This window comes from Diceros bicornis, chromosome 22 (assembly GCF_020826845.1).
Source record: "Diceros bicornis minor isolate mBicDic1 chromosome 22, mDicBic1.mat.cur, whole genome shotgun sequence".
NCBI lineage: Eukaryota > Metazoa > Chordata > Mammalia > Perissodactyla > Rhinocerotidae > Diceros > Diceros bicornis.
The window spans coordinates 20552179-20564342 of NC_080761.1; positions in this window are offsets into that span (position 1 = coordinate 20552179).

Sequence of the window (12164 nt, forward strand, 5' to 3'; positions counted from 1 at the left end):
GAAAGAGTGAGCAAAACATAGAGAAAGAAGGACAAATACAAAGTAAAATTATTGAAATAAATTCAAATATATTAGTAATGAAAATAAATGTAAATAGACTAAAATGGTTACATTCATTCTGATTGCATTTGAGACTAGAGCAAAATTTGTGTGATTTTGTATTATTGTTGGCATTGTTAAATGCTATACACTTTGGTAGAAGGAAATTTGGCATTGGACAAAGCAATTTGACAACCACTCTGATAGTTGACTTAATAGAAAGACCACAAAACATAGAGAAAGCCATGAATGTAATGCATTATTTAAAATTAGAGAAAGAGAGAAAGAAATGAAGGAAGAAAGAAAGAAAAAAGAAAGAGAGGCACACAATTTAATGCTCAATAATATAGGGGAATGTTAACATAAATCGTGATGTAATCACTTGCTAGATGAAATTTGCAAACATTTGATGCCTGTAGACACTATGTAACATAATGACATAAACCTCTTTTTTCTCATCTTCAACCTGTCCACATGTCATAAAAGTGCTGGTTTTAGACAATTGTGTATGAGAATTACATTGAGAAAGTCAGAGTATTTATAATCCGGATAGGGAAATAAAGAAAAATGAATAGAGAAGCAACAAAAAATAAAAGGATACAGGAAGGAGAAAAGGCAAGAAAATAAATGAAACGTTTGGGGAAAGAATGAGATTTAGGGTTTTAGATTCTTGTAATTTGGGGCACTGTAAAGCAATTCCCAGTAGGTGGTGCTAGAGTATATCTATTCCAACATCCAAAAAGGCTGGCTGGTTCCCTTTCCTCCTACACATAAAAACAAAACAAAACAAATAAACCCCACAACCCATCAAATCCTGGGAGGTGAACATTGATTATTTGTTAGTGATGCCAGCTTTAAATTAAATTATATTTTCAGCCATATTATGAAAACAGAGACTATTTGAAATGCGGTGCTGTTGTGAGGAAATGCTGGAAAGCCAAGATGCTTTGCAATCTTTTATTCAGTATTTTTCCTCCAAGATTTTTTTTTCAATATTCACAAGAGATCTTTTCCGTGGCCACTTCATAAGTACAAAGTCAATGAAACTTTAGAGATTCCCGGTTCCATATAATAAATGCAATGTAAAAGGAAATTTAAGGATACTCACTTCCCCAACCTATTTCTCAGGCTAAAATAAAGAATGAGAACAAGAAAATTTCAATATATTATAATTTTAGTCAAGAACACACTGACAGGTAAAAACAAAAACAAACCAACTTTAAATTTCTCAATCAATTAACACAGTTATACATCCCTAAGAAACTAAAGACCTGACAGAATGAACAGCCATTCCATTCCTGGCCCAGGTTAGTCTCCAACAGGCACACATTCATTAAACTGTCGTCTGCCTGTGACCCATGATGCTCCAAGATAGACTTTCTAGTATGTTCAGGAATGATCAGATGTTATTTTCAGTACAACAGTATCTTTTATTGAATTATAAATGAATATTTCACAAGGCATTTATAAACAGTTAACATCTCTCCATTGGTTTCTTATCGAAAGCAGCATTCATCTGCCTGTTATTCTTCGCTAAATCTTTCCACCCCAGTCTCATCTGCCTATGGGAGTCAAGAGATGATTTTGTTTCTTTAATATCCTGAAGGACACAGCTATTGTAAAGGATTTGGAAAGATTGCAAGAGAACATGAGGCACATGTAGAAAGACATAATTTTTAATTAAGTAAGTGATGAAATTTGTAATTTAAGTTTCCTTCCTCCTTTTGGTTTCAGATTTCAGGAATAAAACCTTGCAGTTGCAATAAGATTATACAGGCTGGGCCACTGACGGAGGTTTAGGGCCCTCCTTCAGTCACCCACAAATTGTACAGTATGTTAGTGATGGGCCTTGCCCTTCCTTATCAGGTATTTCAGGTTATGAGGGGAGGGTACTCTTGTAAAAGTTATGAGACAGTATAATTGATTGAGACATTAATTTGTCCTTTGTCCTTAATGTACTTTTTCCTACTCACATCCATTCCAAGAAGGTAGCCAGCCCCTTCATACTTTCTTGCTTCAGAGGAGGTTTGTGTGGTAGGACAGAATGGATAACTGTCTTCCTGGAACTCCTTGAAGGGATTATACCCAGGGAGGAAAGAGGAGACAAGTACCTTGTGGCAAAGACAAGGAGGGAGGAAGGTTGTCCTCTGGAAGTTGAGGATGGGAGAGGAGATCTGGAAGTTCTCAGCTGGAAACCACAGCTTACTCCCTCACAGCATTCCTGGAGGTGAGAAGAGTTTTTGGTTAGGTGGGAAGGGGATGGCTACATGCTGTGCCTGAGATCCTGGAGTCCAGGCTCAGGTTCACGGCCTTTGCAAAGTTTGCTGGGCTTTCAGAGGCACTGAAACCCAAGGATCTCTGATTTCAGTAGCCCATATGAGCTTAGACAAGGCATCTCAGAGGTAACCGAATGGGTACAAGACAGAACGACTCCCCCCAAATGCCTTGTTTTTCATGAGAGGAGTGTGAGTGAAAGAGCACCAAAACAGATCTAGGTTGAATTATAATGGGATTGGAGCTCAAAGAAAGATCTACATTTATTTTTAAAGTAAATACCATTTCTGAGATTTTTGGGCTAAGATTTATATTTTAATTCAAGTTTCGTTTCTCATTCTGAAATTTTTTTCCCCTAGGAATTATTAATTTAACTAACTGTCTATGTCAGCAAAAGATCATAATGTTTGCTTTGTCAGGGAGGAGGAAATTCCCCCTTCTATCCTCCTTGTGTTCTTATGGCTGACACAAGACCAGATGAAAAGGAGAAAACCCAATTTAATACATACATATTGAAGATCATAGAGGAATGATGCTTAGAAAGGGAACAAAGCAGGCAGTATATATATATATTTAAACAAAGAAACAACAAATTTGTGAAGAGTGACAGGACAAAGAAACTTAGGTTTTAGGTACACAATTAGTGAAGCATTTATTCTTCATTCTTCAGAGCATTGCACTATTTCTTGGGTTCGCCTACATCCTGCTCACATCTTTCTAAATAATTCCTTTATTAAACACACCTCTAATTATCTTAATTTAATGTGCCATATCTTTTCTGATGGAACACTGACTGATACAAGCCCTCTGTTTCACATCCATCAAATTTTCTTCATCTATTTTCAAAATATAGCCAGAGATTCAACACTTCTCACTTAAGAGTTCCCTGGTCCAAGCACCACCGTCTCTCTTCTGTATTATTGTAATAGCCACTTCACTGGTTTTGCCCTAGAATCTGAAAACCCAGAAGAGAATGCTATGGAAAAATGCATAATTTTCTGTGGAAACATAAAACTTACTTTTTCTATGCTAATCTTGTCAAAGTCATTAATGATCTCCACACTAAAAAATTCAATGTCAGTTCTCAGTAACCGTCTTGCAAGTGTGTAATAGCCTTTTATAGTTGCCCTTCTGCAGTCTATTCTCATACACAAACAGAGCAATCTTTCAAAACAAATATCATATTCCTCATGATGGAGCCCCCCACCACCTGTCTGCTGTTTCTCCTGGATCCTCATTCTTCCTCGTTCTACTAGGGACCTTCAGGAGTTCTTGCTACTCCTTAAATATGCTTAGCATATTCTTATCTCAGGGTCTCTTTATTTGTCTGGAATGTGCTTCCCTTAGATATCCATTCAGTCCCTACTTCACTACAACTCTCCGCATAAAAGCCAGATTATCAGGGGAGACTTTCCTCACTATCCTGTGAAAGGGCATCCTCACCCCTCTCCACGGTCTTTCTCTGTCCTCCTTACTCTATCCTCCTTACTCTATTTCATATTACTTCACAGTACTTACCACCACTTGACGTAATTTACATTTTGTTTATAGGCTTATTTGCTCTTTCCTCTTTGGAATCTAAGTTCCATGAGAGCAAGACGTTTGTCTATTTTTTCCAGCGATGTTACTGCTGTGTTGATAAAAGTGCCTGGATCATCATCACAAGCAATTAAACATGGGTGGAGTGAAATTAAAGAAGAAATAAGCAAATTATCAAATGATACAGAAATTATGTTTTGAAACCCTGAGTGATAAATGGTCAGTGCTAATCCTATTTGAGTCTTAACCATTTTTCAACAGGAAGGAAAGCAGTCCCCTAAATATAATCTCAAATATGATTAAATATTTGAAAACTGTTGGTTGGTCTCAATGTGACTTTAAAGCTGAAACACAAAAACTGAGTTGTGCAATGATTTGTCAGGAAGCCAATAATGAAGAAACCAGTTGGCTGGATAAACAAGATGGGTATTTAAAAGACTTTCGAACATTGTAGTGGGTTCAAGCTATATTTTCTTTGAGTAAAAGAACATAATTATGCTATTGATATTATAATTAGTGTTTGTTTTTGAATTGATAAAATTGCCTTGAATAAAATAGTCATTGTCAAGTGAATTTATAAACTCTCCATTAGAAGGGAAATATTAATATATCAAATTTATGTTGTACAGGTAACAGAAGATGTGTCCTTCATCATCCTTTCACACAACTGATTTACTTTATTTTCACAGTTTTGCACTTGGAAACTCTCATACTTTTTATTGTATCAATATCTCTTAAAACTCAACTCTTTTAATAAAGCAATCTTGGTTTTATCCTACACATCCTACACAACTACATAACTGTAGTTATCCCTTATGTCCAACTCTACTCCCATTAAATTATTTTTCCCATGATAGTAGTAGAGTGTAAGCTGGCATTTTTCTGAAGATTCCCAGCATCAGAATCACCTGGGAGACTCAAGTTCAAATTCCCATACCCACTTTATTTGATAAGCAAAGAAAAATAAGACCTACTTAAACCTGCTTAAGTCAAATGGAAATAGAGGAAGTTTATTGGCTTGAGTAATTGAAAAGGATGAACGATAATGGCTCCAGATATGGCTTGTTCTAGAAATTAAATAATATCTCTAGGACGTGCTATGTCTCCATCTCTAGATTCTATTTTCCTTCATGTTGAGTTGATTCTCAGGTTCCTTGTCACAAAATGTTTTTCGAAATCTCTAGCTCAGGAGGAAAGAGTGAGTATCTCTTCCCAGTAGCTCCTGAAAAAGCCCTAAGATTAACTCTGATTTAACACTTTATGAAACTGAATAGCTTTTTCTCTGTCCTAACAATAATGTTTGAAACTAAAGTAGAAAAAAAAATTCGTTTATAATAGAGATGATACAATAACTTTCTTAAACCTAAATACAGAAAGAATAGTGTAAGACATAAAAATTTAATTATGAAATCCAAATGAAGTACTTAAAACAATCTGAATAAGAACTATCATAGAAATGTCAATACTTCCAAAACTAATATATGAATGTTTTGCAATTTAAATTATAATCTCAATGAGCTTTTCTATGGAACCATATAGAATGATTCTGGAATGGATATGGAGGGATAAACCTCTAAGAGTAGCCAAAAAATTTATGAATGCTGAACAAGAATAATTAAGAAGGAAAAGTGGGAGATTTCCAGATACTAAAGTAAATGTAAAGTTACTGTAATCGAAAGTGTATGATATTGGCACAGAAATATATAAATATATTAGTCATATATGGTCAAGAATCCACAGAAAGATCAGCATATATGTGGCTTTAACCCAACTTAATGAGAAAGAGTGATAAATTTAATGAATGGTGTTGATATGATTGATTATCTATCCAGAAGGAAACAGAACTGGATACGTATCTTTGTTTTTTTTTTAAGAAAAATATTCGAAGGAACTGTAGGAGCCTATTTGTATAAATTTGGGGTGGGGAAGGCTTTCCTAAGTATGACAGGAATCTCAAAAACCATAAAGGAAAAACTAGATATACTTGGCTATTTTAAAATTACACATTTTCCCATTAAAAAATATACCATAAAGAAAACAAAAAAATAAATTCAAAGATATGTCTATGAATTAAGTGTGGAAAGGGTCTATTTTTCTTAAAGACTAGTTATTGAAGGATTGTTGCATATAAAATCCACTTCTGCAGTTCACAGGATCATTTAATTGTATATACAGCAGAAAGAGAAGTTTCACACTTTCTCAATCACACTATTGGAAGAATTTTAGTTAAAACTTAAGCTTCTGCTACCCAGAAATACCTTTCTAATGAAATGATACTTCTGGAAAAATATGAAAAGTTACTTCAAGTGTTTATTTTAGAATGAATAATGAGCAGAATGGTATTAGTAGGAAAATATATGGAGTGAAATGGAGTAAAAGAAACACAAAGGCAATGGAAAAGATTTAATAAGACTTCAAAATGTTCTCCTCTGGATTTTCTTTTCTCATCAGAAAGACAAAAGTTTGGAAGAGTCAACAGACTTCTTCAAGACGGAATTCTAGAAATGTGAGTCAACAGGGAAAGCATCTTGTTTTTCAGTCCCAACTGTTCCAGTGAAAAGTCGAATTCTGAAAAATATCAAAGACATATGCCACAAGATAAACAGAGGGAAATAACCACTTCTAGACTATCTCAAAATTATGAACAAAACATAGACATTGTGGTAACTGAGATGTATCTTGAAGACAGAAATTGCTTTGATTAATGGGGAAAATCCTGTAGCATCTCTTCTCAAAGGAATTAGAAAAAGATAGTTTTGGCAAAAACTGCTTTCTCAGGAGGCTATGGTAACTGCGAGCTAAGATCATTTGCATTTGGGGGCAGGCGGCAGAGGGTTGGGAAATCATTCACTTTTGAAGGACTTGAGTGGATGAATGCACTCAGTCTGTCCTAGATTCATTTCATTAAGAGAGAATGAACCAACTGACATGGCCAAAATCAAGTTCACTTAAGGTAACAGGCCAGGGATGTTTCTCACCATCTGTCTCTTTAATAAGGGTAAGTTTGCCATCACAGTGGCTAAAACAAACAAACAAACAAAAAACAGGAAAAAAACAATGGTTGAAAAGGATGTGGAACAATCTGAGAGCCCTTTTACCTTGTTGGTGGGAGAATTAATTGGTACAACCATGCTGAAAAACTAGTTGGAAATTCTAAAGTTAAACGTATGAATGTTTTATGACTCAGCAATTCCAGTCTTGCATTTATGTGGCCAACAGAAAGGTGTACATATGTTCACCAAAAATGTGCACAGGAATATTCTCAGAAGCACTATTCATAACAGACCCAAACTAAAAACTACCCAAGTGGCTTCTATCTGCAGAATAAATTCATAAATTGTGGTATATTCACCTAATGGAACAATGAGAATGAATGAAATACAACTACATACAACATGGATAAATCTTGCTAATAGAACGTGGATAAATCTTGCTAGTACAATGTGTTACAAAAGAAATCAAACACAAAAGAGTACATGCTGTTTGATTCCCTTAATGTACAATTCAAAAACAGACAAAACAAACTATGGCATTGGAAGTGAGAATAATAGTTATCCTTGGGTCACAGAGATTGGAGACTGGAAGGGAACATGAAAGAATGGAGGGTGGTGTTCAGTTTATAAAAATTTACCACTTATATTTACACTTATATTTTGTGCAATTTTCTGTACGTAAGTTATATCTTAATAAAAAGTCTCCCAACGAACTTGTGCTTGCAGTATAGAGCAGGAAACAGGGGAGGAGAAATGAGTAAGTTAATGAGGTAATAGTTTATAAAAATTTTTAACTAAATAGCAAACAACAGCCTTCCATATAGAGAGTAATTGGGTTCATATCTACCTTGCCCAATAGCCTGAGAAAAACAACACCTTTGATTCTTATTTCAAAACCAAAGATTATTATTGCTCCTGCTCCAAAGAACAGTTTTCATAAACTTGGATCCAATTCCCAATTTTCTAAATATGTAGAGTAAAAATATTGTTAACTAAAGAGATATCTTGTAAATCACTTCACCGCCCACAGCAATTTTAACTTTGGAAAGCCTTTTTACACAATGCTATTCCATGGCCCACAAAGCCCCAGTGAAGTGGATTGCCAGTAAATACTTTGAATGGGAATGATTCACCTGAGTACATGTTGAATGACTACATTCCAGACACTAAGCTAAGCCCTGCTAAGACAATAGGTGAAGTTCTGCCCTCCAAAGGTGTTCAACTCTCTTCCCAAGGTGCTGGATCTCTATCTAAACTACCCTGTTCTCACGTACTCTGAGATGGCAAAACTCCTTGGCAATTCTAAACAGATAGATGAAGGTCAAAATGCCAGGCAGAACAGTGAGGCACGCTGAAACCCTGTGAAGACCACTGAGTATAGAATTCTAGGAAATAGTATAAGGCAGGTCAAGTTGGCACAGAGGAATCAAAGAATAAAAAGACTCCTTAGAAGAGTGACCAACATGCAAAGAGGTAAATTGGCAGAACTGTACAAATACACTTGATCAAAAAAAGTTTAAGGCATACAGCAAGATGGTTTGATTTACATATATTATGAAATGATAACCACAATAGGATCAGCTAGCACCCATCATCTCATATAGACACAATAAAATGAAAAGAAAAAACAAAAAGAATTTTTCCGCGTCAAGGAATTTTCACAAAAAGAGAAAATTGCAAAGGAATTTTCAAGCGCACATCCAACTTATTTGCATGAGGAGGGGAAGAGGAAGCTTGAATTTTTATGACCAGTCTTAGAAAGAACAACTAAAATATGTATATATACACACATATATGCTATATATGCATGTGTGCATATACATACATGTATATGCTGTACATATATGTATATAGACACAATTATCATTAATCGCCTCTACCTTAAAGAGCTTCTGAAGTCAGGGATCATATTTTAGTCATCTTTTTTGTGCCTGGCATCTAAAGAGCCTGGCTTACAGTGGGATCCTGCAAATACTCCTTAAAAACTAAGTATTATATAGGTATGTAGAACTTCTTAATCAATCAATGAATGATCCCAGACTTTTAAGGTTTTATACTAACAGTTTTCGTCCCTTTCTTTATTCTCAATTGCCAGCTTTTGTTTTAATTTAATTAATACAAAACTTCTATAACCTAGTGTTTAAACTCATAGTTCATTTTTCTAGTTAGAGAGTCTGAAGATTCACTCTTCCTTAGACCAAACTCATAAGTTTTATGATAGATACTTGCCATCCTTAAACCTTTCTTCACCCCTTATGTGAGTTCACAGAAATAGAGGGAATTTATAATCTCAAATAAATGCAATACTATATTTAGAACATAAGCCTAAACTGAAATAGAAAAAAATCATATTTTTGTCAGCATTCTATTTACATGTCACATCTTACTGTTTCCATGTAAGTATGTATAGTCTTTTAACAAAATCAATAAAAGTGTACATGCATGGTCCACAGCACACTGAATTTTGTTTATGACCCCCATGCATGTGTTTATACTATTACTGTATATGCATGTATTCATACACAATACAGCAGTATTTTTTATTTATTAAAAATGCTTATGTAAACAGTGTCTCGCTCCATGTGCACTCTCACAATGTACTTTTCTTTAGTGAACATGATTTGGAGATTTATCCATGTTGGCACATGTATCTCTAGTATACTTGTTTACACTGATGTAGAGTATTCTGTTATATGACTACAACACAATCACATTTACCTAGCATCTTATTTATGAGCATTAAGTTGTTTCCAATTTTTCAGTATTAAAAAAAAAGAAAGCTGTAGTGGACAATGCGTGCCTTCTTGTGTATACGTGTGAGAGTTTCTCTAATGGAAATCCTGAAGATCAAGTAAGTCATCTTCAAGTTTGTTAAAAGTTTCCAAATGTCATATTGGTTGTACCATTTATACTCCAGACAAGAGTGAATGCAAGTCTTCATTTCTCCAAATACTCACCACCATTTGTGTTGTCAGATTTGTGACTTGTTACCAGTCTACTATGTGTAGAATGCTATTTTAGGTTGCTTTAATATGTACTTCACTGATTATTACCGAGGTGATAACTTTTCATGTTTATTGGCCCTTCATGTTTCTTCCTATTCATAAACTTTGCCAATTTTATGGGAGAGGGGTGTGCCATTTATCTTCTTAATGTTGATTCAAATAAATTATTTTTAATTCTGGATACTATTCCCCTATCTTTATATGTGTTGCCAATATCATTTCCCGCTCCAAGACTTGAAATTGCTTGTTTATTGAGCCTCCTGTTGAGAAGAAATTTTAAATTTCAATGTAGTAAATGAATTAATCATTTTCTTATGGATTATATTTTCTGTATCTTGTTTAAGAAATCTTTCCTTACCCTTCTAAACATATTTTCTAGTAAACATTTCAAAGCTTGGCTTTTCTCTTTTAGTCCTTTAATGTACCTGAAGTTGATGTTCTGAATGATGTAACTTTGGAACATATTTCAATTACTTCTTATGTAGATAGCTGATTTTGCTAGATCCAACCTGCTGATGTATATCAGCCCCTAGATGGGCGGGATGAGGACAAAGAGGCAAAGTTCTATGCTATTCATTCTTATGTCAACTAGAAAAACAATTTTAAATATTCAGATGCTACCAAACTTTCCTTCGAATCCAGGAATGTACTCTTGAAACCACTGCCATCATGGAAACTATACGGGCTTTGAATTGAATTTGATATTGATTTTCATCCTGGATTAAATTTGTATCAGCAGGGTGATCTTGGATATATTACTTCATCTTTCTGAATCTCTCTTTCTGCAAAAAGGTACCATTAATACCTATTCCATGGTTTGTGTCAAAATTAATTTAGAAACACCTACTACGTTGCCTGACACAGAGAAGATATTCAGAGACTTTTAGGGCTTTTGTCTTGGGCAGTGAAATAACAATAGTTTGAAAGAACTAGAACAAATCAAGATGAATGCTTGTTTCTCTAATTTTGCATAACACAGTGATGATAAACAAGAATAAATATCCCAGATTTTGAAAGCAACATGTGACTATCTGTTGGGATTGTAGGACCAAGCTTCTCCCCTGTGGGTCCTAAGATTGGCCCTGAATGAAATAAACGTTTTCACTGTTAGTCATCCCTGGCAGAGGCTAATCCTAGGGTATGAAGTGAGGATTTGGGAATTATGCCTGGGGCAAGGGTCAGAAGATAAACCTCATCTCTCTAGAGAAGGCTAGTGTGTTTCTTGTTTTACCAGACTCAGAGTGTGCAAAAGCTGAGTGAACTGTTCTAATAGGGATTGGGGAGGTGTCGGCAGGGAGAGGGGGACTGCTCCAGTCCACAGAGAGCAAAGAGAGCAGAGAACTGGTCCAGCATGAGGTCCTGGGAACAGTCTGGGCTTAGGCAGTAGGTGATAGGGCATGAGTTTTTTTTGTGTAGTCCATTCCAATATCCCCATTAGACCTTAAACCTTAAAGTAAGCTTTCTTCAGAATTATTGCTATCTCTCAGTTATGCCATTGAAAAAGGTAAATCCCAGCACCCATCCTTGGGTGTAAACATTACAGAGACCCCTTCTCTCCATCAGAGGGGGCAAGAGAAGTGACAAATGTCATTAGACAACAAATGTTTCTGGCGAAGGCAATGACGTGGTCAGCAGCTGGTATGCATGAGTGTTGGCAAGACGAAGAGATTGGAGCAGGAGAAACACAGTGACTTTTTGGAACACATTTGAGATGTTCCCCTTGGAAAGTTTCCTAAATGCCTAGGGCACACTTTAACAGTGCTCCTGGGGAGAGAGTGGGGGCGCTAATTTCCAGCTAGAGTCTGGTGCCATAAAAATATGAGTTAAAAGAATTAAGGGCTTATTTGATGAGACCTGAATCTTATAGCTTAAACAAGTATGAGAAGACTGAACAGATTTTCAGACTGAGGAGCTATAAGCCACAAGATAGAAATAAAAATATGAGAAGAGGTGCCAGAAATAGTATCCATACTAGAAAATCTCAGACATTTCCTTTTGCTAAAGCTTTTCCTGCTCCCTGACTAGATCCATCCATTTAATCATTAATTCATTCCCACATTCACTGAACAACCACTTATTGATTGTCTGCTATAAGCCTGAAGCAGTGCTGGACACTGTGGATACAAGGGGAAGCAAAGCAGCCTAGGCCTTGCATTTGTGGAGGTTGCAGGGGAGTTGGGGAGATGGGCATCAAAATAATGAATGAAACCAAATATTGGGACAAGGATGGAGATGTGGTCAAGAGAACATCAAATGGGTACAGCCCAGTGCAGAACCCTATAGAAATAAATGTCACTATAAAAGATAAAACTAT